The 25789-nt window shown below is 44.9% G+C and overlaps 1 long non-coding RNA gene across 1 annotated transcript; it reads left to right on the forward strand.

The window, feature by feature from the left end:
* Positions 1-22931: 22931 nt before the first annotated feature.
* LOC124507477 (uncharacterized) lies at positions 22932-25393 on the forward strand. The gene is made up of 3 exons (XR_006961029.1): positions 22932-23009; positions 24285-24522; positions 24785-25393. It is a non-coding gene; the product is annotated as an uncharacterized LOC124507477 (long non-coding RNA).
* Positions 25394-25789: the final 396 nt, after the last annotated feature.

Genomic DNA, 25789 nt, shown 5'->3' on the forward strand with positions numbered 1-25789 from the left:
CAAAAAAGGTACCACTAACCTATACAGCACCTTTGTACAAATTTCTAGAAGGCACCCTTTCTTCCAGGAGGATGTGGGCCCATGTCACCGAAGTGCAAGCTGGACTTTGGTCCTTATTCCTGCTCTTGATCAAATGCCCTTGGACAGTTTCCAACCTGCGCAACTGTGCGTGGTAGCCCTGTTCTCAACATGAAGAACTTGTCTTGACCTTTGGTTTGTACTCCCCAGTATCAAGCACAGAGCTGGTCTTGTAAGTGTTTTTAAAGAGGTGGCTGAATTGCTCAAGGCTGCCTGGTTGATCAGTAGTAGGACTGGAACTTCTGATTCTTGGCAAGGCCTCAGGCTGCCTTACACAGGAGACAACAAATTTTAACCTGGTATTCTGTCCATATTCTACCACTGGGGAAGTAGGCCAGGATAATTGAGTTCTCCAGAAATAAAAAAAAAAAAAAACCCTTGGGGTAAACCCTGAAAACCAATGTTCAAAGTCAAGGCTGGACTTGTAGTGACCCCCCCCCACCTCAGATGTGAATGCCAGGATGTGCAGGTAGAAATAGCCGGATACCCTCAACCCCTGCAGGAATTCAAATGCCAACCTCTGTGTTTGGCAAAAGTTAAATGAGAGTTTGTAGCCAGGGAGCAAAGCCTCTCCCCATCCCCAACTCCATTCCTGCCTCTGCCCCCCTTGAAAGGTGTAAACACCTGAGGAAAGTTCCTGACCAGCTGTGCCTGGCCCATAATCGCGGTAGTGACACTTCCGCCTAGTAATAAACATGCAGTGCTTAGCCTTTTTGTTATACTTCTCAACGTTATCACAGAGAGACAACCTGTTTCCCCCTCAGGGCGCCCCCGAAGAGAATTTCCACTGCTCAAGGATGGAACGTTCTTAGCTCTGACTGTATATATAGCAATAGTCAGCTTGCTCTGAGCTCTTCTCAGGGGTTCAGGGCTTCACTGGGTCACCTTATTTCCTCCCCACATTCACCCTGCGAGGTAGGCGTTACTATGCCCATTTTGCAGATGAGGAAACGGAGTCAGAGGAGTTAAGTAAACCACTCAAGTTCACACAGCTAGCAAGCGGTGAAGCCGGGACTCAGACTCGCGCCCTAGGGTGTCTTAACCACCAAGCCTGTGTCCCTAACTCTCGTGCTACGCTTTCTTAGTCCTTTTTGATGGTGTCCCATACTAGGTGTGGAGAACAAAGACCTGAAGAGAGCTCTGTGTTCTGCACGTGTTTGCTGCACTACGTGTTTTGAGAGCTTGCTGTGTTTCCAACACTGTGCTAAGGGACCTCCGTGGATTGACGTTCGTTTTCTTTTCCTACTCAAAGCAAACCAGTGAGTCACCACCATGGCTCCCACTTTCCTTACGAGGAGGTCAAGTCCCACACTTACGGGGAAAGGCGTGATTCCAGTTCCAGGTCTACATGACTCTAAACCTTGTTCTCACTCCAAAGGCCAGTGTTTCTCAAAGCATGGTCCGTGAGGGTCCATGGGTCACCCCCATTTACCTCTGGTGGCGCGTGCAGAAATGCAGATTACTGGTCCACGTTCAGTAGGGCCCGACCTACTAAATCAAAGTCTCTGACACTGGGACCAAGAAATCTGCCTTCCTGCCAAGCTCCCCAGGTTTTCCCTATGAATATGTACACTTAAAACTCATTTCCCCGGGGCGCCCCGGGTGGTTCAGTCGGTTAAGCATCCAACTCTTGAGTTCAGGTCAGGTCACGATCTCACGGTGCATGGGATCTAGGCCCGCATCAGGCTCTGCGCTGACAGCCAGGAACCTGCTTCGGATCCTCTCTCTCAAAATAAATAAACATCTAAAAAAAACAAAAAACCCTCTCATTTCCACATCTTGGTGCTGGCAATATGGGCCTGCTCACTCCTGAAAATTCATGGAGTTGTACATTTCTGATTTGTCACTTTTCTCGGTGTCTATGACATCTTCACACAACTTTGCCTCCTTTGCTCCACTATCTCACACGTGGTCACGGTGTTACATTTCCAACCTTAATTCGCACGGGACACCACAGTGCACCAGGCCTGAAAAACCAGGCTATGAGAATGTCCCGGAGTCACCTTTTCTCTGCCTCAGGCTGTCACGCAAAGGTTACTGGCAGATCTCGTTTTCTTCTCTCCAGATAATTCCTCCAAAATAGATCACCCAAGTGCCTCACTCTGAAAACTTCCATCAGTTTCTTTCAACCCTGAAACCCAGATCATTACAAAACGGTCCCTTGGGGGCCTCCCGATGGTTCATCATCTGAGTTTCCACCATCTGAGTTTCGGGTGGTCCCCGAAACTTCTCCTTGTGAGCTTATTCCGTCCATGATCCACTCCTTGACCAACAACGTCATCTGTTCTTTTCCCCCCTTAACACTTGATGAGGGTTTTCCCTCTTCTTCTGTCTTCCTCTGCTCCTTCTAGAACCTCGGTAGAATCCACGTCCGAAACGTTTTTAGTCTTCAACCTCCATTAACTGACCCATTCCCTCTCTTATTCACAGGCATTTACTGAGCAACCATACATACTAGGAGCTCTGCTAGGGACAAGAATTTAGAAAATAAATAGGATGTGGCCTCTTTTCTCGTGGCATACAACGTGTGTTTCTAAGTCACTTTTGGCAAATGCTTCTGGAGCTACTCCTTTTGATAAATGATATGTTGTCGTTGATGGGGACACTGATGCCAGAGGAGAGGAAGAAAGAGGAGGAGGAGGGGGGCGGGGGAGAGGAGAGAAGGAGGAAAGGAGGAGGCGATGATGACATTTTTTGAGCCCTTTGTCCATGGCAGGCCCTCTAACAATCATTTAAATGTATGACTTATTCCCCCCAACAACCCCTAGAGGTAGGTACTATTATCTCCCTTTTACAGATGAAGAAATGTAGACCAAGAGAAGTTGAGTGGTTTTCTCAGGGTCACACAGTTCATGGAGTCTCACTCCAGAGACAGGCCTCTCTAACATTCTCTTAGAGTCCTCAAACCATCAAATGAGAAGTATGGAGGTACAGGAAAAAGGAAAGAGGTTGAAAGATGAGAAACAAGAGCCTGATGAGAGTATAATTTTCCTCTGCCTGGCTCCAAATGAAGAGAATCTGGAATGTACATTGGCTATGGAAGTGTGGTCTTATCTGTCCTGTCTAAAGGATAGAATTTCCCCCAAATCATAGAACCATAAATCTCAGGGGTGGGAGGGATGCTGACATGGTGTGTAACCTAACCCCCATTAGATGCCGAGTCTTCCTACAACCTTGTCACCAAGTTGCTCATCCAGGCTGTCTGGAATACCTCCAGGTACGGGGACCTCACTACCTTACGAGAGGGTTTGTTCTGTTGATTATAAACCAATGTAACGGATTCCGTGGTTTTGCCTGCCCAGCATCTCTCCTTCCTTTTGGTAACAGTATTCCCCGGTTTCCTCCGGGCAGCTGTCTACCCCCATTTTAGGTGATCCTACCAGGGGCTGTCTGTCAGTCAGCAGAGGAGTGGCTATATGACCCCAGGTTAGGCCAAACAGACTGTCTTGCATGGGACACCAAGGAACACGAGAATAGAAAAGTGATAAAACCACGTCACAGCGATACAAGCACCTGCGAGGGCCCCTGAGCAGCTTCAGGACTCCTGACCTTCCTCAGCTTTCTCTTCAATTCTGGAGGCAATCATGTCCTTCTATTAACCCCCCCCTTTTTTTTCTTTTTCTTGTCCTGCTTCTTAGCCAGGGTTATATTTTCAGGTTTGTACCCCAAATCCCTTAGCTGATATGATCCACTTGTGTTTTCTTTCTGTTGCATTGCATTATTCAATTCTTTTCTTAATTATCTCAATTTCTTTAAAACCACGCACACGGTTTTAAAACCTCTTCGGCGGAACACGCGGGTAATTTCCAGTGGGGCATCCCCCTGGTCCCACTCCCTGGAGGTAACCGCTGCTGATAGTTTCTCGTGTTCCCCCCAGAAACCTCTATTTTGTTATTTTAACAGCTCTGTTAGTTCTTCCTTACACTGAGTTAAAATCTGTCAGCCTGTGGCTTCCATTCATTCGTTCACACAAAGTCTGAGTTTTGGAAACCACTGAACAGATTTCCCTTTCAGGTAGACGACAGTTCTGATGCCGTGTGCCCTAAGTCTCTCCTAGAACTAGACATTCTCAGTTCCTCTGGTTACCAGCCCCGGGACCGTCAGGAAACCTGTCACCATCCTGGCCCCTTTCCTCTAAATACAGGCTAGTCTGCTGTATCTTTCCAGAACTGGGACAGCAGAACTGAACTGACGGCTATTTATTCCACAGTGATCTGGTTGACAAAAGCAGAACCCCCTGCTGCTATCCTCGTCCTTCTTGCTGTCCTATAAATGCAGCTGGAGAGTCCCTGAGTAACTCCTGTCAGCAGCCTTATCACACCACTGACCCTGCTGTCCACTAACACACACACACACACACACACACACACACACTAGCTAAATCAGATCTCCTTGATTCTGAATTTCTACTACTTTTTTCTTTTTTTTTAAGTTTGTTTGTTTGTTTATTTATTTATTGAGAGAGAGAGAGAGCATGAATAGGGGAGGGGCAGACAGAGAGGGAGAGAGAGAATCCCAAGCAGGCTCCTTGCTGTCATTGCAAAGCCCAATGCGGGGCTTGAATTCACAAACTGTGAGATCAGGACCTGAGCTGAAATCAAGAGTCGGCTGCTTAACCAGCTACCCAGACACCCCATTTACTGCTTCTTTTTTTTTTTATCCAAGTACTGGAATCGATACACATCCACCTTAAATTCTCTCTAGCGTGTAAACGCCTGTTAACATTTTTGGCCCTTACTTAGTGAAATATTACCAATAAAGTCCCTGTCCCTGAGAGAGTCTATCCTGAAAGCATAATCTCACTTTGCATAAGCTGAAACTCTGCACACTGAAATACAGCACCAACATCAGGACGTGTATCAAAAGCCTTAGGTTTTTGCATACCCTGTGGCCCAACAGTTCTATTTCTAAACTGTTCTTTGAAACGTTGTTCAAAAATAACCCTAAACTGCGGAAGAGCCTAAATGCCCCACAAGTAGGGACTTGATCAGAGAAACCAAAGAACAATCATGTGATGGAATATCATGTGGTTATTAAAGACCCTGCTCAAGAGGAATAATAAATAATGTGAGAGGCCATTGATGCTATATTGTTAAGTCTACAAAAAGATTACAGGGAGCAGCTGGCTGGTTCAGTCCGTGAAGCATGCGACTCTTGATCTCGGGGTTGTGAGTTCGAGCCCCACGTTGGGTGTAGAGATTACTTAAAAATAAAATCTTAAAAGATAAAATCAATTAATAAAAAACAAAAAGATTATGAAACACTGGAGGTAATACAATCCCACTTTTCTATGTGCCTAGATGCATAGAACAAGGATTGGAAGAATATACATAAAATTGTTAACAGAGGTTATCTCTATGTAAAGGGGTTCTGATTTTTATTGTCTACTATGTCTTATCCGTGTTTCCAGATGTTTCTGTTATAAACACTACTTCTATAGAAAATTAATCTTAGGGGTGCCTGGGTGGCTTAGTCGGTTGACCGGCCGACTTCAGCTCAGGTCATGATCTCATGGTTTGTGGGGTTGAGCCCCGGGTCGGGCTTTGCACTACAGCACGGAGTCTGCTGGGAATCCTCTGTCTCCCTCCCTCCCTCTCTCTCTCTCTCTGCCCCCTCCTCCTCAAAAAGAAACATTCAAAAAATATTTTTAAAAGTAAAAGAAAAATATGGCATCGACACCTAATCAAATGATCCAGAATTGAAATTGAGAAAATTAAGTTTAAAAGTAATTGTGCTATCTGGAAATTCTAACGTTCTTTGACTTGTACGTCCATACCTGAGCCAAAGCCTTTTGGGTGTCCGTTAAATCACAACACGCTACATGGCGTGGACCTCCTGGGTCCTTCAGAAATACCTGAGGTACCAGATGTTCAGTCACATAAACCAAAGGTTATCTACTTCAGGGATCTCAACTCAGATGCCTTCAGGGCTAGTCAAGTTGCATACGTGAGTGAGGCAGGCAGAGGGTAAGAGCGGTGGTGAACTGAACAGCATGTGCTACTCAGCTCAGGCCAATTATACGTGGGAAGGCAGGCCCTGTCTTGCCAGAACTTCCGCTTTTCAAAGAGAAGCCAGAAATCTAGAGTTTTTTTTAATGTGACATTTTATAATTTTTAAATGTTGAGAACCAATTCAAATTCTTAAAATACGGTGTAGGTCAGGGCACCTGGGTGGCTCGGTCGGTTAACGTCTGACTCTTGAATTTGGCTCAGGTCGTGATCTTGCGGTTCGTGGGATAGAGCCCCGCGTGGGGCTCCGTGCTGAGCATGGAGTCTGCTTGGGATTTTCTCTCTCCCTCTCTCTCTGCCACTCCCTCCCTCTCTCTTTCTCCCTCTCAAAGTAAGGAAAATAAAAATAAATAAATAAAATGGGGTGTAGGCTATGCACCGTGTTGTGGGCCTTATCAGACTGTTAGTTGGCCCATTGGTGACCCCGGGTCCACAGCTGGTATGAAGCCTGAAGAGACCGGTAGGAAGCAAACACACCGACTGGCAAATGCCGCCGAAGCGGTGAGCAGGAGGCAGAATCAGGACTGACGGCCAAGGAACCATCCTGGGAGACGGAAAGCCAGCAAGGACCGGGCTGCAAGAGATCATTGAATTACACAGAATTGATACACAGAGTTGCTCAGAGTTACACTCAGTTGTACTCCAAGTTCCTGAGAGTAGAAGGGGGCCACCAACTGGAAGGACTTCAAAGAGAGAGAAGAGAGAGGAAGAGAGAGAGAGAGAGAGAGAGAGAATCCCAAGCAGGCTCCGCATCACCAGCACAGAGCCCGACATGGGGCTCGAATCCACAAACCGTGAGATCAAAATCCGGGCCAAAGTCCAATGCTTAACTGACTGAGCCACCCAAGAGCCCCTAGATTTCCCCCTTTTGATGACTGTGACAACATGGCTCATTTGTTGAATGCATATGTATTAAGTTTGTAATCATTAAATACATGTTAAAGCTTTGTAAAAGGAATTTTATGGAAAAACGGCTCTAACACAGCAATTATTTTCTTGGTAGACCCTATCTGTAATTTTTACCAAAGCTGTAGTCTTAATGTATACACAGTTGTCCGTATTCATTGGATGGTACTGTGGAAAGGCTAGGGTTGCTTGTCAGTGGGGGATTCTGGGTTCTAGACTCAGCTCTCTCAAGCTGTGTGACCTTGAGAAGGCACTGAACCTCAGCGGGCCTCTCTTTGTGCCTCTCATTTCCAAAAATGAGAGTATCTCGAAGATTCTATCAGGAAGGAGCTGAAAGTGAAAAATCTCTTTAAGCCCAAAGCTTCATTACTCTCGAGCCTGCAGATAAGCCTGTGATGTAGCCCACCACCATGTGAGGACCCACACAGTAAATAACATTCTGGATTGGAAGATATCTTTAATGTGTTCCGAGAAAGGAGAACACAAAGTAAAGGTGTTTTCCCCTCAAAGCTTGGTGTTTTTAAAAAAATTTTAGATGGGATTTAGAGATATGACTTCAAATGTTTCTTGGAAACGTGCTTCAAATACTGCCTCTTCATCTCCATCAACATGACCTCAGCCTAAGCCTTCTTGGTGGTCTCCTGGCCTTTGGTTTTCTATCTCTCACCAATTATCTTCCTAAAAGACATTGAACATTCCCCTAATTAAAGCCAGGTGGACTGCCTGATGCCCACTGAATCAAACCAAACTCCTTGGCCTGACGTTCATACAAGGCAGCCTTGTTGCCTGTCTTCTTCCTTGGGCCTCCTGACCCCTACAAACCCTGTGCTCCAGCCAAAAGGAACTCCTCCTATAGGTGCAGGCAAACCATCCCCTTTCATGACAACCATGCATCTTCAAATGCTCAACCCTCTGTGGGATTGTTCATTCTCATCTTGGTAACCCCCTAATCATCTTTCTAGGTGCTGGGGATCCAATGGTGAATATAAGAGAGAAGTCATTCCTGTCCACACACAGCCTGCACTGGGCCTGACATATGGTAGTAAGAAGGTACTCGATGAATATTATCTTGATGGATGAATGAATGAATAAATGAATGAATAGACGGATGTGTCCTTGAATAAGTGAATGAACCGATGAGAGAATGAATGAATCAATGGATCGATAAATAAATGGTTGGAAGGATGGAAGAAAGAATGAATGGGCAAATGAAGAAGTGACTAGAATGAATAAATGCATAGACATACAAATGTAGACAACTAGTTCACAGAATTTTAGCAAAGCCAGATTCAGTGGTCAGAAGAGAAGACAGAAATGGAAGATGGCAGACAAGTTAAATAAAGCCAGAGGCCTGTAGCTGTCACCCCCTTTTGTTTCCCTACAGCTACCAAAAGACAGCTAGTGTTGCCCTCTCTTCTTCTGGGTCCCAAGCTATAGGTACCCTTGCCCCTGGCAGTCCTGAGGAGAACGCCTCCTGCTCTCCGTCCACCATGTTCTCAGAACAGACTTGAGAATGCTCGTCTGCTAGGACTCTTGGGGAGGGAACAAGGAAGGGGATGCTGGGAAGGGAAGGAACAAGGATGGGGATGCTGGGAACATGAGTTCTGGGGTCTCACATGGACAAATAGAAGGAAGCTATTGGATTTCTTTCTTGTTTATGTTTTGAAAATCTTGTAGCAGGTCCCAAGTGAGCCATGGAAGCTGGGGGTGTCTTCCTGCTGGGTCCCCAGAAGGGTTTTCTTCACTGGTAACCTAGACCTCACCATAGGAAGCTCCGTGCATTTCCACACCTCCCTGCATTTGCCACTTACACTTGTCTCCATTCCTTACCAGGCAGCAGGGATACTAATACTGCCATTCACGGAGTAGTTAGCATTTCCCATATATTAATCTCATTTAATCTTTACAACAACCTATGTGTTAGGGACTCTTGTCCTCATTACATAGATGCAGAAATTATAGTTCAAAGAGGTTAAGGAAGTAGTCCAAGACCTTACAGTGACCTGTACCTAGTGAAGCTAGGATCGAAATACAGTTTCATTTGACTCCAAAGTCCATATTCTTTTTCTTCTTAAGAGAGAGAGAGAGAGAGAGAGAGCGAGCGAGCATGGGGAGGGGAGGGGCAGAAAGAGAGGGAGAATCTTAAGCAGACTTCATGCCCAGCACGGAGCCTACTGTGGCGATCAATCTCATGACTGACCATGAGATCATGACCTGAACCAAAATCAAGAGTCAGACACTTAACCAACTGAGCCACTCAGGTGCCCCAAAGTCCATATTCTTAAGCTATGTATTATATAGCTATTAATATTTCTTCAAGGGTATATCTGAGGGTCCCAGCAGGAAACAGATGGAAGACTCTAAATGAGTCACTGGGGTGAGTTTAATAGGGATCAGTTCAAAGGTGCGGGCAGAGTTAAGGGAAACCAAGGAAGGCTAAGGGGCCCTTACCAATCAATAGCAGAGAGCTGCTGTCACCCTTAGGGCTCAGCAGAAGGAGATTTTCCTGCACTGGGGAGAAGTCACCTGATAGGGATTGTGCCCCTTGGTAGAGGAAACTAGACTGTGTCAACCCGAGGCTTGGCAGGGTGGAAGTTGGGGGATGAATACCCCCAACATCTCTGTCCTCTTATCCTTCCATTTCCTGTTGAAGCCACCCATTTGTCCAAATTCAAATTAATCCAGGAGCATAGGAACATACTTCTGTACTCCATAAAGGTTAGCCTCTTGGGGCACAGAGCAGAATGAAGAGGGGGAGGGAAGTAGATCACCAGGGGAAATGGGTAATCTCTAGCAAAGTGGTGAGCTCCAATTTCCTTTTCTTTGGGAAGTCTTTGGATCCAGCCAAGTCAGAATAAACCATTTTGAACTCCCAGAGTAAATGAACTTTGTACTATTTGTTATGGATTTCCCTGTTTTCTCTTTGAGGTAGATGTTTGTATGTGTGTATGTGTATCTAGCTCCCTACTAGACTGTAGTACTCGAAGGCATATTTGCAGTCCTATCATCTTTAGGCCACTCTTCTCCCCCCGTGATTAACACAGAGCTTGGCACTTTGTTGACCGTCGGAATTACTGGTTGAATTTGTTGAGCACTAGTAACATACCAAAGATTTTCTCTGGATGAGGGAGATCTGTTCAGGTGGTATTTGCTGTGCTATGTTAATAGGTTTGTATTACATGCTTCCTGCTTTTGCAAATTTTTATAGCATTGTAAGCCAAAAGCTAATAGTTCTAAGTACTTAACTGGAGTTTCAGTACTCAACTCCTTTTAGAGAGCCTGTCTCTCCAAGAGCATCCATATGCTTTGTCAACTTACCGAAGTCAGGGTTTGGACTGTCTTTTTCACTCAGTAAAAGTGATTTTCTTTCAATAAAACTAGAAATATCAGGGAATAAATGTGCATGGAATGATATGATGGCTGCAGCATAAGATGAGGCATCAGAATATCCATCCACTGCCTACTGTTTGGCAAGTGACCAATCTCTTTGAACTTCAGTTTTCTCATCTGCAAAATGGATGCAATACGGTAATAATTAAATGAGAACATACATGTGAGAGTTCTAAAGCTAATACACATAAAACGGCTCATGACGGTTAACAGTGGAGCAAGATGGTGGATTTAAACAACCCTTCAACAATTCTTTGACTGTGATTTTTAGAAGTATCACAAGTAAGGTATCTTCTGTAAAGCAGAAGGCTTGGAGACAGGATATTAGATAGCAAGCAAAGATTGTAACTTTTATCAAGTGAACATCTAAATGATCCCCACTATTTTCAAAGTAGATTTATCTAATGATAAACATGGAATCAAAAGTATTAAGCAAAAGTTTTAATAGCAAAATAAAAAATGTAATCAAAAGTATTAGTATCAAAAAGGTGGCATAAGATGTTTCAAAAATAAAAACAAGGCTGGGGTTTTGGAAGTAAATTCAATCATGTTCCATATCAGGGATGGGAGAACATTTTTTTATAAAGGGACAGTTAGTGAATATTTTATGCTTTATAGACCATACAGTTTCTACTCTGTCATAGCATAAAAGTAGGCATAGACAATTTGTGAACAAATGGATGTAGATATGTTCCAATAAAACGTTATTTCACAAAACAGGAGACAGTCTAGATTTGGCCTGTGGCTGTAGTTTACCAACTCTGTTCTAGATGAACCCAGATTTCCTATGCCAACAGGAGCTAGAGAAATTGACCACGTCTCCTCTATTATTATTTTAGATTATAAGAGAAGGTATCAATATTTTTTGAGTAACTACTAAATACCAGGCACTATAGTAAGCATATTACACAGGTAATCTCATTTCATTATGAAGGAGGTACTAATATTAACAGGGTTTTTTTGTTTTGTTTAGTTTTTTTAAGTAGACTTCGTGCCCAGCACAGAGCCCAATGTGGGGCTTGAACTCACAACCCAGAGATCAAGACCTGAGTTGAGACCTGAACTGAGATCAAGAGTTGGACACTCAACCGACTGAGCCAACCAGGTACCCCAAAGAGGTACTAATATTATTTCCATTTTACATTTGAGGAAATATAAGCAACTGAGCTGGGTCCAAACATAGGCTCATCTGCCCATCTCGTATTACCTTGCAGGGACGTTGAGCCTTTTAGTGTAATATTTAGTCCATTAATATTTAATGTAATTACTGATATATTTGGAGTTAATTTCACTATTTCAATATCTGTTTTCTGCCATTACCATCTGTGTTTTATTCCTATGTTCTGGACCAGGACAGTGGAGCTGTGGGTTTTCCCTGTCCATTCCCAACTAATCCCATCACTTTTAGTTGGGAAAGCATGGGCTCTTGCCCCCACTGCCTCCTCAGTCAGACTCACCCTCTTCTGGCATCAAAGTTACTGATATCCTTTGCCAGCTCCAGGGTGATAAAGCTGCATTTCTTCCCCAAGGAGCAGGAGGAGTGCTAGATATGAGTAGTCAAAGGCAAGAAAGCCATAGACATCTACCAATCTCATCTGAAGCTCTAGGAACATGTTAAGAGTAAATAGTTCTCAATTTTTCTGCCTTTTTCTTGCTGTACCAGAAATGGTTGTTTCGGAGCCCAGTTTTAGAATTCCTCTTTTTATAGAGGGGGGATTGCTGTCCTCTTCATTCTACCATTGTGGGAAGTCTTTCCCTCTTTATCTTTAAGAGCACTTTTGGACCCAAGAACTACTTTACACAGCACTAGCTTTCTTTAGGTTAGCATTCATGGTATGTATTCTCCAATACATTTCCTTCTACCCTTTCAGTGTTCTGATACCTCTTGTAGCAATATAATGCATTTTGTTTTTCTTTTCGTCCAACCTGACAGTTTTTAAGTTTTAATTAGAATATTTAATCCATTTTCATTTAATATAGCTACTGCTGTGTTCATGTTGAAAGCTACCATGCTATTGTTTGTTTTCTATTTGTTATATTTATTTTTAGTTTTTTTTCTCTCCTTTCTTGGTTTTTTTATAACTTCATTTTCCATTTATATTAGCTTGCTAGTTATATATGCTTTTACCATTCTTTTAGTGATTACCCTAGATGTTACAATGCACATTCTTGACTTATTACTGTTAATATAAAGTGCACTTTCATATAGAGTATTTAACACTTCCCAGAAAATGCAAGAATCTTAGAGCACTTGAACTCCATTTCCCTCTGTTCACAAAACATTATTTCATTAAAATACTGTGCATATATACACTTAATGTTTTTATAAAATATTATATATAACCCAGAGGAGGCATATACCAAAATGTTAAGGTTTTTATCTTTGGGTGGGAAGTGGGGGAGATACATTTTTTTATCTGCATTTTTCTTTTTCAACAATAAGCATGTGTTTTGTCAAAAGAATTTTTTTTAACTTTTTTTAATGTTTATTTTTGAGAGAGAGAGAGAAATAGAGTAGAGCGCAAGCAGGGGAAAAACAGAGAGAGAAGCAGACACAGAATCCGAGGCAAGCTCCAGGCTCTGAGCTGTCAACACAGAGCCCAACGTGGGGCTCGGACTCACGGACCATGAGATCACGACCTGAGCCCAAGTCGGACGCTCAACCAACTGAGCCACCCAGGTGCCCCTTGTCAAATTTTTAAGAAGACAAAAGGGAAAAAAGAACATTTGCCATGCAGACCCATTAAGCCAGAGCACTTCCTCCCCGCTCAGGTGCTCTGCACAGACAGACTCCTGCCTCCCCACCGGCCAACAGGGTGACTCAGAATGTGGGAAGGGCTGTGAGTGGGTAGGAAGCCCCTCAGGCCTGTGAGGATTACACAGGATTGCACAGTTTTGGAAGGATGAGGAGACAATGCAGCCCAGTCGAGGCTTGCTTGTTAGCTCGCCTGTTCCAAGTGCTGATCACCATGGGTCACTCTACCCAGGGCGATCAGCAATATCTGGTTGTGGACGTGACGGGACGTTGTGCAATGATTGGGCAAATCCAGAGGCTTCCTTTTGCAGAGCTAGCGAATGCTGCGAGCAGGGCTAGGCTCATGTGAAAAGGAATTAGGCACAAATCTGCAGTAGCCTCTTCTCCGCATGGCCTTCTCAGCCTTGGCTTCGGTCCAAGGCACGGGCCAGGCCAAGCTAAATGCTGGAGATCTCCCTTCCCGCCTCTGACTCCCTGAATCCAGGCGCATCAAAACCCAGCTGTCCTGGAGCCTCATTGATCCAAAGCTCCTCCACTCTACGCTGGGTGATCAGGGGCTGAATAAGTGAAAACATTGCTTTGTATTTCTCTAATGCTTTTGAAGTATTTTCGTCTAGATTATCTTTTAACTCCGATAACAAGGCAATATGGAAATCACCAGAAGTCCATGCACTTGAGTTTCCCACCATCAGACTTATGGTACAGACTTGTACCCATACCAATGCTTTCCTATTTCCCTTCTGTCATTGTAGAGGAAGGATCCCTTCTACAGGAGGCAACTTCTGTCATGTGAGCTATGGATTTTCTCCTTGCTTACCTTCTTAAGGACCCACCACATTAATATTCATTGTCTTCTTCTACATCTCCTACCTTTCCTTCTGCTGGGTCTTCTTTCTTAGCACTCAGATGTCCTATGTCTCCAGTGTTTAAAAAACAAGCCCGAACATCCAACCAAAGTCAGATAGGACTAAAAAACCAAAAAACAAAATGCAACTATATGGTGCCTACAGGAGACAAACTTTAGGTTCAAAGACACCAATAGGCTAAGGGGCCCCTGGGTGGCTCAGTTGATTAAGTGTCTGACTTCGGCTGAGGTCATGATCTCACAGTTCAGGAGTTCAAGTCTCCCATGGGGCCCTGTGCTGACAGCTCAGAGCCTAGACCCTGCTTCAGATTCTGTGTCTCCTCTCTCTGCCCCTCCCCTGCTCACGCTCTGTCTCTCTGTCTCCCTCTCTCTCAAAAATAAATAAAACATTTTAAAAAAAGGTTAAAAGTAAAGGGATGGAGGGGCTCTTGGGTGGCTCAGTAAGTTAAGTGTCTGATCCTTGATTTGGGCTCAGGTCATGATCTCACGGTTCGTGAGTCCGAGTCCTGCATCTATCTGGCTCTGTGCTGACCATGTGGAACCTGCTCGGGATTCTCTCTCCCTCTCTCTCAGCCCCTCCCCCGCTCTCAAAAGAAATAAATAAACTCAAAGAAAAAGTAAAAAGATGGGAAAACCTCATGCAAACGACAACCATGAGAGGGCTGGAGTGGTCGTGCTAATATCAGACAAAACAGGCTTCAAAACAAAAAAGTGTCACTAGAAAGAAAGAGGGGCCTTTCATAAGATACTAAGGTTGGTGTTCAGGAAGACTTTATTGCATAAATGAATAGAGATGACAGAATGGAATTTATGACCTACTTTCGCTGGTGAGCAAATGGAGGCCCGAAGGACCATGGCAGACACTGAGGCTCAAGTGGATAATTTTTTGATGACCCAGGCGTGGGGCTTGGGTTTTCTATCCTTTTCCTGCTAGGCTGCCTCTCTAGCAATGATGCCAATGATAACCATTACTGCACGCTAGACATCACTTGACATCACATATTAACCCGTTTGTCCTCATGTCCCCATCAGTGTATGAGGAGGGTGCTGTGATCCCTGCTTGACATATGAGGAAACTAAGACACGGAGGGTTGAGTAGCTTACCAGCTGCTAAGAGGTAAGCCTCTGGATATGAACCCAGGTGGTCTGACTCTGGAATCGGTAGGTCAACCCACCAGACAACATTGCCTCAATAAATTAACCCTATTAACAGGTCAGCTTCATAATATATAATTATGTCCCAGAGGATGATGTCTAGCTCACCTCAAGATTGGAAGGGTCAGCTGAGCCTTCCCGGAGAAAGTAACACTTAGGCTAAGGCCTGACGATGCGTAGCAACTGGCCAGCCCATGAGAGACTTGGGTGCGGGAACCCTTGGAGGAGACACGGCAAGACGCATGCGAGGAAGCGAGAGAAGAACGGAGCTTGAAAAGTTGAGAGCGAGCGGCGAGGTCCAGGGCAGGACAAGGAGGCGCCATGTGTGAAGGCCTTCAAGTGCGTGTAAGCACTAGCATGTTTTGGCTGCTGTCAGCTACAAAACCTAGACTCGAAGTGCCTTCAATGATAAAGAAATTTCCGATCTAACTTTACAAGAGGCTCAGAGGTGGGTGGCTTCAGAGTTGCCTGAATCCGTGGAGCCAGAACCTTCAGCTCGTGGTTCTGTCATTCTCGGCCTGACGAGAAGCTCTCCTCATGGTCACAGGGGGGCTGTCAGCAGTGACGAGAGCAACAGGCTCCTTCGCCGAGAGTGGCCCGTGGTAACTACCACAGACTGCCTTGTCTGGGGGGTTTAGAAAGCCCAAATTCCCTCCAAAACTGGGGGCGGGGGGGACGTGTCTATGTGGATGAACACAGGGTGTAGTTGGGAAGGGAGGGAGTGATGATTATATAGGCAACCCACACCGTCCACTACATCATTGTTAGAGTTTGGAATTTTTTTCCAATGGTAACGGAAAGCCATTGGAGGATTTTGAGCAGGACACCTGCTTATTAATGGGAAGAGAAGGTATCTTCCTGATTTATTTACGTGTAGGCCAGACCTGATGCTTCTCTCTCTCTCGCTCTCTCTTTCCATCCTTCCTTCCTTCCTATAAATGGATGGCTATGTTGCATGCACTATCCTCTTTCCTTAAAAACCCAGAGCCATGTTTACCTGCTGACTTTATTCAGCACGTGGGAATTGACACCATGGAGAAACACTCCATTTCTTTCAAATTTGGAAGCACTGTACATGTGAAAATCTCATGACTACTGTTTTAGTTCTAGTACAAAAAGTAGTAATTTGAAAGCTTTTCTTATTTTTTAAAATGTTTATTTATTTTTGAGAGAGATGGAGAGGGAGAGCACAAGCTGGGGGAGGGGCAGAGAGAGAGAGAGGGAGACACGGAATCCGAAGCAGGCTCCAGGCTCTGAGCTGTCAGCACAGAGCCCGACGCGGGGCTCGAACTCGCAAACCGTGAGATCATGACCCGAGCTGAAGCCGGACGCTTACCAGACTGAGACACCCAGGTGCCCCCAAACCATTTTTTAATTGACTGCCCTTTGCTCTCTGTGTATGCATTGTTGAATGCCTGGCACGTAGCACGTGTTCACCACACGAGTGATGGCAATGAACTTGTACCACGGTTCTGCCATCCCGGCGGCAAGGTGCACGCTTTCTGTAAAACTGGAGATGATGCCGTCCTGGCACTTTCATCAATTCCAGACGATTCATACTGGTGAAAACCTTTCACTCCTTGTTTGTGAAATATTTCTTTTCTAAAAAACATTAAACATGAAAATTTTGAACAAATATTATAAGTGAAGAGCCTTCTTAGGGACATAAAAAAAAGTATGATCTAGCACGGTACGTACCTCAATGTCTTCTCAATAACGTGAATTCTGCCGAAACTTGTCTTTGCCTGTTTCTGTATCCGTAAGGTGATCATTAGTTTTCATGAGTGCTGGTCGTGTGCCTGGTGCCGTCCGCTCTATGTCGATGTCATTTGCCCTTTCCCAGGAACTCCACGGGGTCAGTTCTGTTAGTATCTCCTTCACGGACACAGAACTGGGGCTTTTACATGAAGTAAATGGCCTCCCCTGTGTCTTATAGCCCAAGAGTGGAAGAGCTGTCTTGCAGCCCAAGCTCATATTCATTTCTCTTTACTTCCTCAGTAAGTTTATTATAGAAACTATGTACTGTTCCTTTACTTCCCTATTAAATTTTGGTCAGAAGTAAATTCTCAATGATTTGCCTCTAATCTTCTACAAATTCAACACATATTTATTGAATATCTACTGATGGCAAGGCATTGTGCAGGAGACTTGAATGTAGAGATGTAGAGGGCTTATAAAAGGGCAAGGACTGGGGCCCTCCCTACAAGGCCTTTATATTCTAGAAGGGAGCTTGGGATAGTATGGAAATTATACACATGCAAGGCAAAATAAAGTTAGACAGAAGCTAACTTCTTGAACATTATACTATGTGCCAGGAACTATGCGTACCTTATTTGCATGTTCTCATTTAACCTTCTGAAAAAGGAATCAGAGACTCAGATTCCTTAATAATTTTCCCATGGGGTGCCTGGGTGGCTCAGTCAGTTGAGCGGTGGACTCTTGATTTTGGCTCGGGTCATGATGCCGGGGTTGTGGGATCGAGCCCCGCGATGGGCTCCATGCTGAGAATAGAGTCTGCTTGGGGACTTTCTCTCCCTCCCCCCTCTCTCTATCCTCCTCTCCCCTGCTCGTGCTCTCTCTCTCTCTCTCTAAAAAAAAAAAAAAAAATTAGAAAAAATAATTTGTCGAATGCACCATGTAGAAAGCAGGAGAAATCAACAAACTAGGGTTGGAAGCTTGGCCCTAACTCCTGCCTCAAGAAAAGATAGAAGTTAAAAGTAATGACAAGTCACTTGAATTTTAGGGCACGAGCAAAATCCTGCTTGAGGAAGAGGTGGCCTTTGGAATTGTTGAAGGAAGAGAAGACTGGGGAGGGGGTCAAGCAGACAGCGTATTGCAGTAGAGGGAGTAACAGTGTGAACAAAAGAAAGATTAGTGCTGGGGCTGTGTGTTTGAAGAATGGCACCTAGTCCATCGAATGGAGGATATGACATGTGCACCCGATGGGGGGAACGTGCTTGAGAAGGTGGACTGGGTTCCACCGAGGAGAACTTTCTCTTGACAGGTGATGGGAAAATGAAGGTGTGGGCAGGTCAGTGATATAACCAGAGCTGAGTTTTAGGAAGATTAACTTTATGAGCTTTAGGGTGACTCATAGCTGATGTCACTCCTGTTGTTCTGACCCCCAAGGTGCTTTTTCTCAGCTTTTCCTTCTCCCAAGCAGTGAAAGGAAGAAATCTCCAAAAACAAAGACAAATGCCATTCAAGGTATATACCCCCATTGCTTCCTCCTTTAAGAGCTTTTGCTTTTCTTCTTCACTTAAAGTCAATTAAGAAACATTCTTCCTCAGAGAAAATGGCTAATGAATATATATTTTAAAAAGTAGATACACTAGTAGTGGAGAAATACTCATTAAAAGTAAATGAGTCAGCACCAAATTAGTTATGAATCTAAAAAGTCATAATACTCAGTGCTTGTGAAGATGCGGTGAGGTGGACACTAACATGCAGTGCTCAGAGGAGTGGGACTTGATGGACACGGTCTAAGAATTCCACTTGTAGGAATTCATGCAGAGGAAGTCACCCAAGATTAAGACAAAGATTTGTACCCAGAGAAGTTCACCACTAAATTCCTGAGAATAGTTAAAATTTTGAAAAAATTCTGATGCCCCATCTTAGCAGGAAGGCTAAAATAAGGTGCAGCCTGGGGTGCCTGGGTGGCTCAGGGGGTTAAGCGTCTGACTCTTGACTTCAGCTCAGGTCATCATCTCATGGTTTGTGAGTTCAAGCCACACATCGGGCTCTGCACTGACAGCACGGAGCCTGCCTGGGATTCTCTCTCTCCCTCTCTCTCTGCCCGTTCCCTGCTCGCTCTCTCTCTCTTGCGCAAAATAAATTTTAAAAAATAATGTGCTGACATATAATATTAAACAATATGATGATACCTACAATGAAACTTAACTCAAAAATAATTTTGATTATGTGCTAGAACCTCTCTCTCTCTCTCTCTCTTTCCAAGTTGGGCATTGCAGGGAAAGCTAACCTCCCTTGTTTTCCTGTACCAGTTTCTTTCTTCTCCCTCTGTCTCCCCCGAGATAACCACTATTTTGAGTTTGAAATGTGTCCATTCAGAGCTTCACAAAAATACTTTCCATGTGTGCTTAGCAAATACACATTATTTTGGCTTGTGCTTTTTTTCCCCCCTGGTAACTAGACTATATGTCTTATCCTGCAACTTGCTTTATAATGTGCCTTTTAATTATGTGGGAGAATCCTTGCAGCATACCAACTGAGAGGAGGAAGAGAGGGTATTATACAAACAGCATGAGCTCAAATATGTACAACTGATCTCATGCTTAGAAGAGAGGCTAGAAGGAGAATATGCCAAAAATACTGGCAGTCTATCGTCTGGGAGAGGGATTTGGAGAGACTGCTCTTTTCTTCTTTATATTTTTCTGTTTTTTTTTTCCCCCTTCAGATTCAGCACATAATAATTTGACAACCAGAATAAAGTTATAAAAAAAACCATGTAGAATGGCTCAAAAATGTCCCTTTACCTGTGAAACACCAGCCCTCCCCCCTCCTGCATTCCCAGAGAAGTGTTTTTCCACTTTATTCTCCAGAAGAGGGGCCCTCCCTTTCCCTTCAGTTCTCTCCCTGTGCCTTGGAGGTGGTGACAGAGATTTGTCAGCCTTTTGTCTAAAGCAGCTGTAACATCTTTGCAGCAAGAATTTCAAATAGCCACGCTCTGCCACACTGAACAGAACATTCCGAAATAGAAATCGCTACACAAGAACGCTTAGCGTTTGATCAACCTGGTAAGTAGTTTCACAAAACATCATTGCCTGGTCCCCAGTCAAGGCAGAGGGGGCTTATATTATGAGAAAGCACCTGTGCACGCGTCCGCATATCACCAGCCTTCTTCTACGGGTGACAGCATCGGGACCCTGCCCGTGAGCCACGTGTATTCCCAGCGTCCAGGACAACGTGTGATGAAAACGGTCCTCAGGGACCAAGGCGATTTGTAAAAGTCTACTGTCTTTTGGTTGTTTTTCTTTTTGAAAATAATGTAAAAATAACTTTAGGCTTTTTCCTCCTTATTATAAAGGACTATATGTTTGTGTTTTAAAGTAGAAGACACAGATAACTGAAAGGAAGAAAACGGAATGCCCGTACACACTCAGATTTGGTGCGTAGAACACTCTTCCTTTCTAAATGCTATTAGCCACTAAAACCAGGTGGCCCCTCAGAGAAATGGCTGATTCCAAGGCTGGGGCATAGAAGGTACAAGATTAGCCTGAAACACCTTGTTGTGCCAGAAAGAAAAGCCAGAAGGAAATGCTCAAAAAAAAAAAAAAAAAAAAAAAAAAAACACACACACACACAAAGAAATAGAAAAAGTACATGGGACATGTGAAAAGGCTCAAGAGCCAGCGTGAATGGGCTCCTACTGGTCAAACCTAGACTATTTTGAGCATCACGATAAATATAGACAGTAATGGATGGTAACCTGTTGAATCAAATAAGACTTTACAGCCCGTTTTGATAATAAGCAAATAACTTAGGAGGAGCTCTTCCTTACAATTAATGTAGCAGAAATGATTACATCAGAACAATCACCCTTTGTCACTATATTATGTAGTAAAAATGGGGTCAAGATTCATCAGTGGATTCTACACAGGAGCTAGGGAAGAAGTCTGATAAGGAATGGGAAATTTACACAGTCTCAAAGTGTCCTCCCAGAAATTACTTGTTAGTTACAAAAGGAGAAATAAAAACTGCACTGTGAAGAAGGCACAAGTGACAAGAAAGTGATGAAAGTTAGTATCACCACCAAGGGACAGACAGACGTCATGGGTCTCTAGATGTGATACCTTGAGAAGGACACAGTATCGCTTATGCAGTTTTCCAACCGAAAGTGCATAACCTGAATGAAATCATAAGGAAACATCAGACAACCTAAATCGAGGAGCATCCTATGAAATACAGGCCTGTGGAGCACCTGGGTGGCTCAGTCGGTTAAGCATCCAACTTCGGCTGAGGTCGTGATCTCATAGTTCATGAGTTCGAGCCCCGCACCAGGCTCTGTGCTGACAGCTCAGAGCCTGGATGGAGGTTGCTTCGGATTCTGCGTCTCCTTTTTCTGCCCTCCCTCGCTCACCCTCAGCGTCCCGCTGTCTCTCAGAAATAAACATTAAAAAAAATTTTTTTTAAATACAAGCCTGTGTTCTAAAACACTGTCATTGATATGAAAGACAAAGAAAGTCTGCTGAACTGCTCCAGATAAAGACAAAAAGGCGTGACGGCCAAAAGCAGTGCACTGCCCTGAACTGGGTTCTGAACACGGAAAAAGAAGTTCCTGTAATGGATCTAATGAGGATAATTGATTAGGTTGCAGGATGGACAGTAGCTCAGAAGAAAGTATTGTATCAATCTCCCATGTCTGGAATTTGCTTTTGGCCTGTGGCTAAGAGAATATCCTTGTTCGTAAGAAATGAATATAAAATACTAACAGTTAAAGGGACATGCTATAGGTAACCTACTCTCAACTGTTTCATAAAAAATTTTGTGAGCACAAATATAGGAGACCAGCTGGAGGGAGAAAAAGAAATGCACAAGAAGGATATACAAGTGTTCTGTGTACCACTCTTGCAAATTTTCTGTAAGTAAGAAATGATTTCAAAATAAGCTTATAAGTAAATAATTAAGGAAGGGGCGCTTAGCTGGCTCAGTTAATAGGGCATGTAACTCTTGATCTCAGGGTCATGAGTTCAAACCCCATAATGGGCACATAGCCTACTTTAAAAAGAATTAAAAAAAAAAAAAAGTATTTCCAAATAGGGGCGCCCGGGTGGCTCAGTCGGTTGAACATCCAACTTCAGCTCAGGTCATGACCTTGCAGTTTGTGAGTTCGAGCCCCGTGTCGGGCTCTGTGCTGACAGCTCAGAACCTGGAGCCTGCTTCAGATTCTGTGTCTCCCTCTCTCTCTGCCCCTTCTCTGCTCATGCTTTGTCTCTCTTTCTCTCTCTCTCTCTCTCTCTCTCTCTCTCTCTCTCAAAAATAAACACTTAAAAAATATTTTAGAAAGTATTTCCAAATAACCAAATAAAAAAATAACATTGGAATTGCTATTTTTAGGAGTAATTAACTCAGCTGTGAAAAAAGAACAGCTCTAATCTTATTAGTGTCAGGTGATCCTCACATACACTAGGGGGGCTATCAATCCAGAGTGTTTTTCAAACAAAAATGGAATCAGATTGAAGCTAAATTTTGTTAGCAAAGCAAAATCGCACAAATGGCTTTTATCCATACACATAAATACCCATAATTTGTAATTAACCATAATTATTAGCAGTTTTATCATTATCTTGTGTTATTCAATTGCATAAAAGTGCCTTCATTTATTTAATTGATAGCTGCCAAATACAGGTTGCTTTCAGTTTTCCCAACTACAACTGATAACGTACTTCATCAGATCAAAGGATACACCACTTATAAGAGACATCACCATTATTTTATGTACAACTAAAGAAAGAAAAATGTATCCCAATATGCGAGATGTTGGAAAATCTGCATTTAGGATTTGTGAAATAAGTACTTTTTCTTAAATGCCTAGAACTGTGGTCTGAGAGCTCAGATTCAGGTCAGAAAATGAGGCTGCCTGGGGCCCTGCGCGATTAGGCAAGTTGCATGACCTTCCAGGATGATTCAAAAAATTCCTTGGGGGTTTATTCAGAACCTAAGAGTCATTATTAAAAGGAAGATAATAATGCCTTTCCCGGCCAACTTGTTTTTCACTTTTACTATTGTTTACTAAACACTAATGTTCTGTGTCATTCACGGTGTCTGCCCAGGAGGACTTTGCAGTTTAATGGGAGAGAGGAACAAATAATTGTTCTGCCCTGAAGATCAGGTATGGCCAAGGGAGAGACAGAAGGGGAGCAGGGGGCACGGAGAGGGAGGGCAGTGAGGGGGAGACACTTGATCTTGTGGGATTTATTCACGGAGCAAATATTTATTCATCTTTAACTATGCTTTGGACCGTGCTAGATGCTGGCGTTGAGCAGGTATATTGGGGACATACGTGGGAAGGGGCATCCCAGGCAGTGGGAGCACTGATGCAAAGCAATGCAAGCATTAAGAGTGTGGTGTATTCATGGGGCGCCTGGGTGGTTCAGTTGGTTAAGTGTCCCACTTCAGCTCAGGTCATGATCTCACAGTTGGTGAGTTCGAGCCCCGCATCAGGCTCTGTGCTGACAGTTCAGAGCCTGGAGCCTGCTTCGGATTCTGTGTCTCCCCCTTTCTCTCTGCCCCTCCCCGAATTAAGCTTTTTTTCTCTCTCTCTCTCTCTCTCAAAAATTAACAATAAAATTAAAAAAAAGATTTTTTTAAAGAGTCTGGGGTATTTGTGAAACAGAGATTGTTCTGGAGAATGTGGGGAGCTGCAGAAGATGAGACAAAAGGCAGGATGTCATTGACCCCATTTGGCCAGTGAGAAAACAGGTTCAGAGGGTACACAGTGTTGTAGGGTCCCACAGCTAAAGAGTGATGGGTCGTGTTGGATGCATCCGTTCTGGGCTCTCTCCCCCATGGTGGGCTCCTTAAGAGAAGGAGGCACATTTTTTCTCCTAAGTGCCTCGCCCAGCGAGGTCCCATCCTAGATGTTCAAGATGTGTTTGTTGAATGAATCAGGCAGTGAACTACGCAGGGCTCCTGGAACGGTTTACATAAGTTCTGTTCAGAACTAGGTGTTTCCTAGATGCCTACACTGCTCAGTTCAGGGCCCTGCCTTGCCTGGATTATGCAAGGAAGTGGCTTTACTGGTCTGGCCACTCTCAGTTGGACCCCCTGCCAGGCCTCAGAGAAGGGCAGCCTGATCGGAGGGACAGACAGTCAGACAGTCCTTCTCAGGACCTCAGGGTAAGCCCAGGCAGGCCAGTTCCTGGAACCGCCCTTCCTGCTGGGACCTCCCTGGGGCTGGGGCTCCGGAGAGCTGGTCTCACTGTAGGCAAATCTTGTTTCCAAGGCAATCTGCTGAATGAGAAGGATGAGTAAGGGCTTTATGAACTGTAAAAGGCTGCAGAAACACGGGGGATTGCCATTTGGTATGACTCCTAATTTCGCGGAAAGATAGTTCTAAGAGGGACCTTAGTAATCACATCATCTGTCCCCTGCCCTCGTTTCCCAGATGAGGACAATGAAGCCCAGAGAGGGGAAGGGACTTGGCCAAAGTCATGTGGTGGGCAAGAAGCTTTGAGGAGCCATGCAGTGGAAGGGAGAAGAACTTGCCAGGAGGTGGGTAAAAGCCTCCCTGAGCACTCACAAGTCTTACCTGAGAGCCCTTCCTGGAGCTGAGAAGCCAACGGTGAAGACAGAATGTACGACACAGGCCGTCGGCCACGGCAAACGCAGCTCTGGGTCCTGGGGTAGGCGGTGTTGCCCTTGTTGGCAAGGAAGGGCAGGAGGGTGGCAAGCAGGGGAGGAGGGAGGGCTTGACCACCAGGCAGAGGGCTTTGGAGTTTCTTTGGGAAAGTGACATGCACACGGACACAGCTCCCCATGGAGCTGGAACAGTGGCGGGCAGGAAAGCGCTCGAGGAAGATCTCATTGGGCATCCTGTGTCTTCTCTGCCTGTGTCCTTTTTTGCACCCCTGCATCTCTGGTGGCGGCTCCCTGTGTCTGCCCCAGGCAAGGGAAACCCTCCTGGAAGAGCACTTCTAGGGAATTGAGGCGTCAACCGAAGTCCCCTGGTGAGCCAGAAAAGCGGCCACAACAGCCTGATTCAGAGCCGGTCTGGGCCTCAGTGTCCTCGTCTGTACAACGGGCAGCTCCTTCCAGCTCACGCAGATTCGAATGGCTGAGGTTCCGAAGAGTCACCCTGGCACCGGTTGCCACTTCCTGGGTAGTGCCTCTCCCACCCTCAGAGCCCTCCTTCCGCCCTGCAGCACCCCTCCCACCCCACCCTCGCCTTCAACAGGCTCCCGCCTCCTCTCCACCTGAGTCCCGCTTGCCTCAGCTGTCCTTCATCGACGTGCAAGATTTCCCCGCCCCTCTGGGCCCCTCGCAAAGCCCCCACTGGAGAACACGTAGCCCCTACTGGAGGTCTAATCAAAGCATTATTGCCTCTCCTAAGTTACCTGTTTAAGGTTTGCCGGAGCCCGTCTGTAGACGTGGCTTACGGCCAGGGGGTGACTCTCCCGGTGGGAACACTGGAGAGGAGCTAGGGAGGACAGGCTGACCTACAATGTGCCCCACATCTGCTTTTGTATCGCTGCCTTGATTCCAACATAAAGGATGACACGGAAACAGAGGAGGGACTCATTTTTATAGAGCTTCGGCGGTTCTCCAAGGCATTGTTGTCTAATTTGGTCCTGTCGCCAGCGCCGTGAGGCAGGTTCAGCAGAGCCGTGCAGCCAGGCCAGGCAGCGTGGAGGCAGGTGAGACAGACGGTGGGGCCGCCATCCGGGCCTTGCCCCTCACTAGCTGCCGATGTGGGGCAAGTTTCTCGGCCTCTCTGATCCTCAGTTATCTCCTCTGCAAAGGGAGGGTGATGATGTTAATAACAGCCTGTACTTCCCAGGGTTATTACATGAAATGACTCAGGATGTGTGATGCACATTCTGAGGACTAGGAAAGCGGTCACCATTAGCACTCTGATCCTACTTGTCCCCGTGTGTGTCCCAGTGGTCCTGC

Source organism: Lynx rufus, unplaced genomic scaffold (assembly GCF_022079265.1).
Source record: "Lynx rufus isolate CCGP_SWC_20201006 ecotype Redwood Valley unplaced genomic scaffold, mLynRuf1.p SCAF_12, whole genome shotgun sequence".
In the NCBI taxonomy this organism is placed as follows: Eukaryota; Metazoa; Chordata; class Mammalia; order Carnivora; family Felidae; genus Lynx; species Lynx rufus.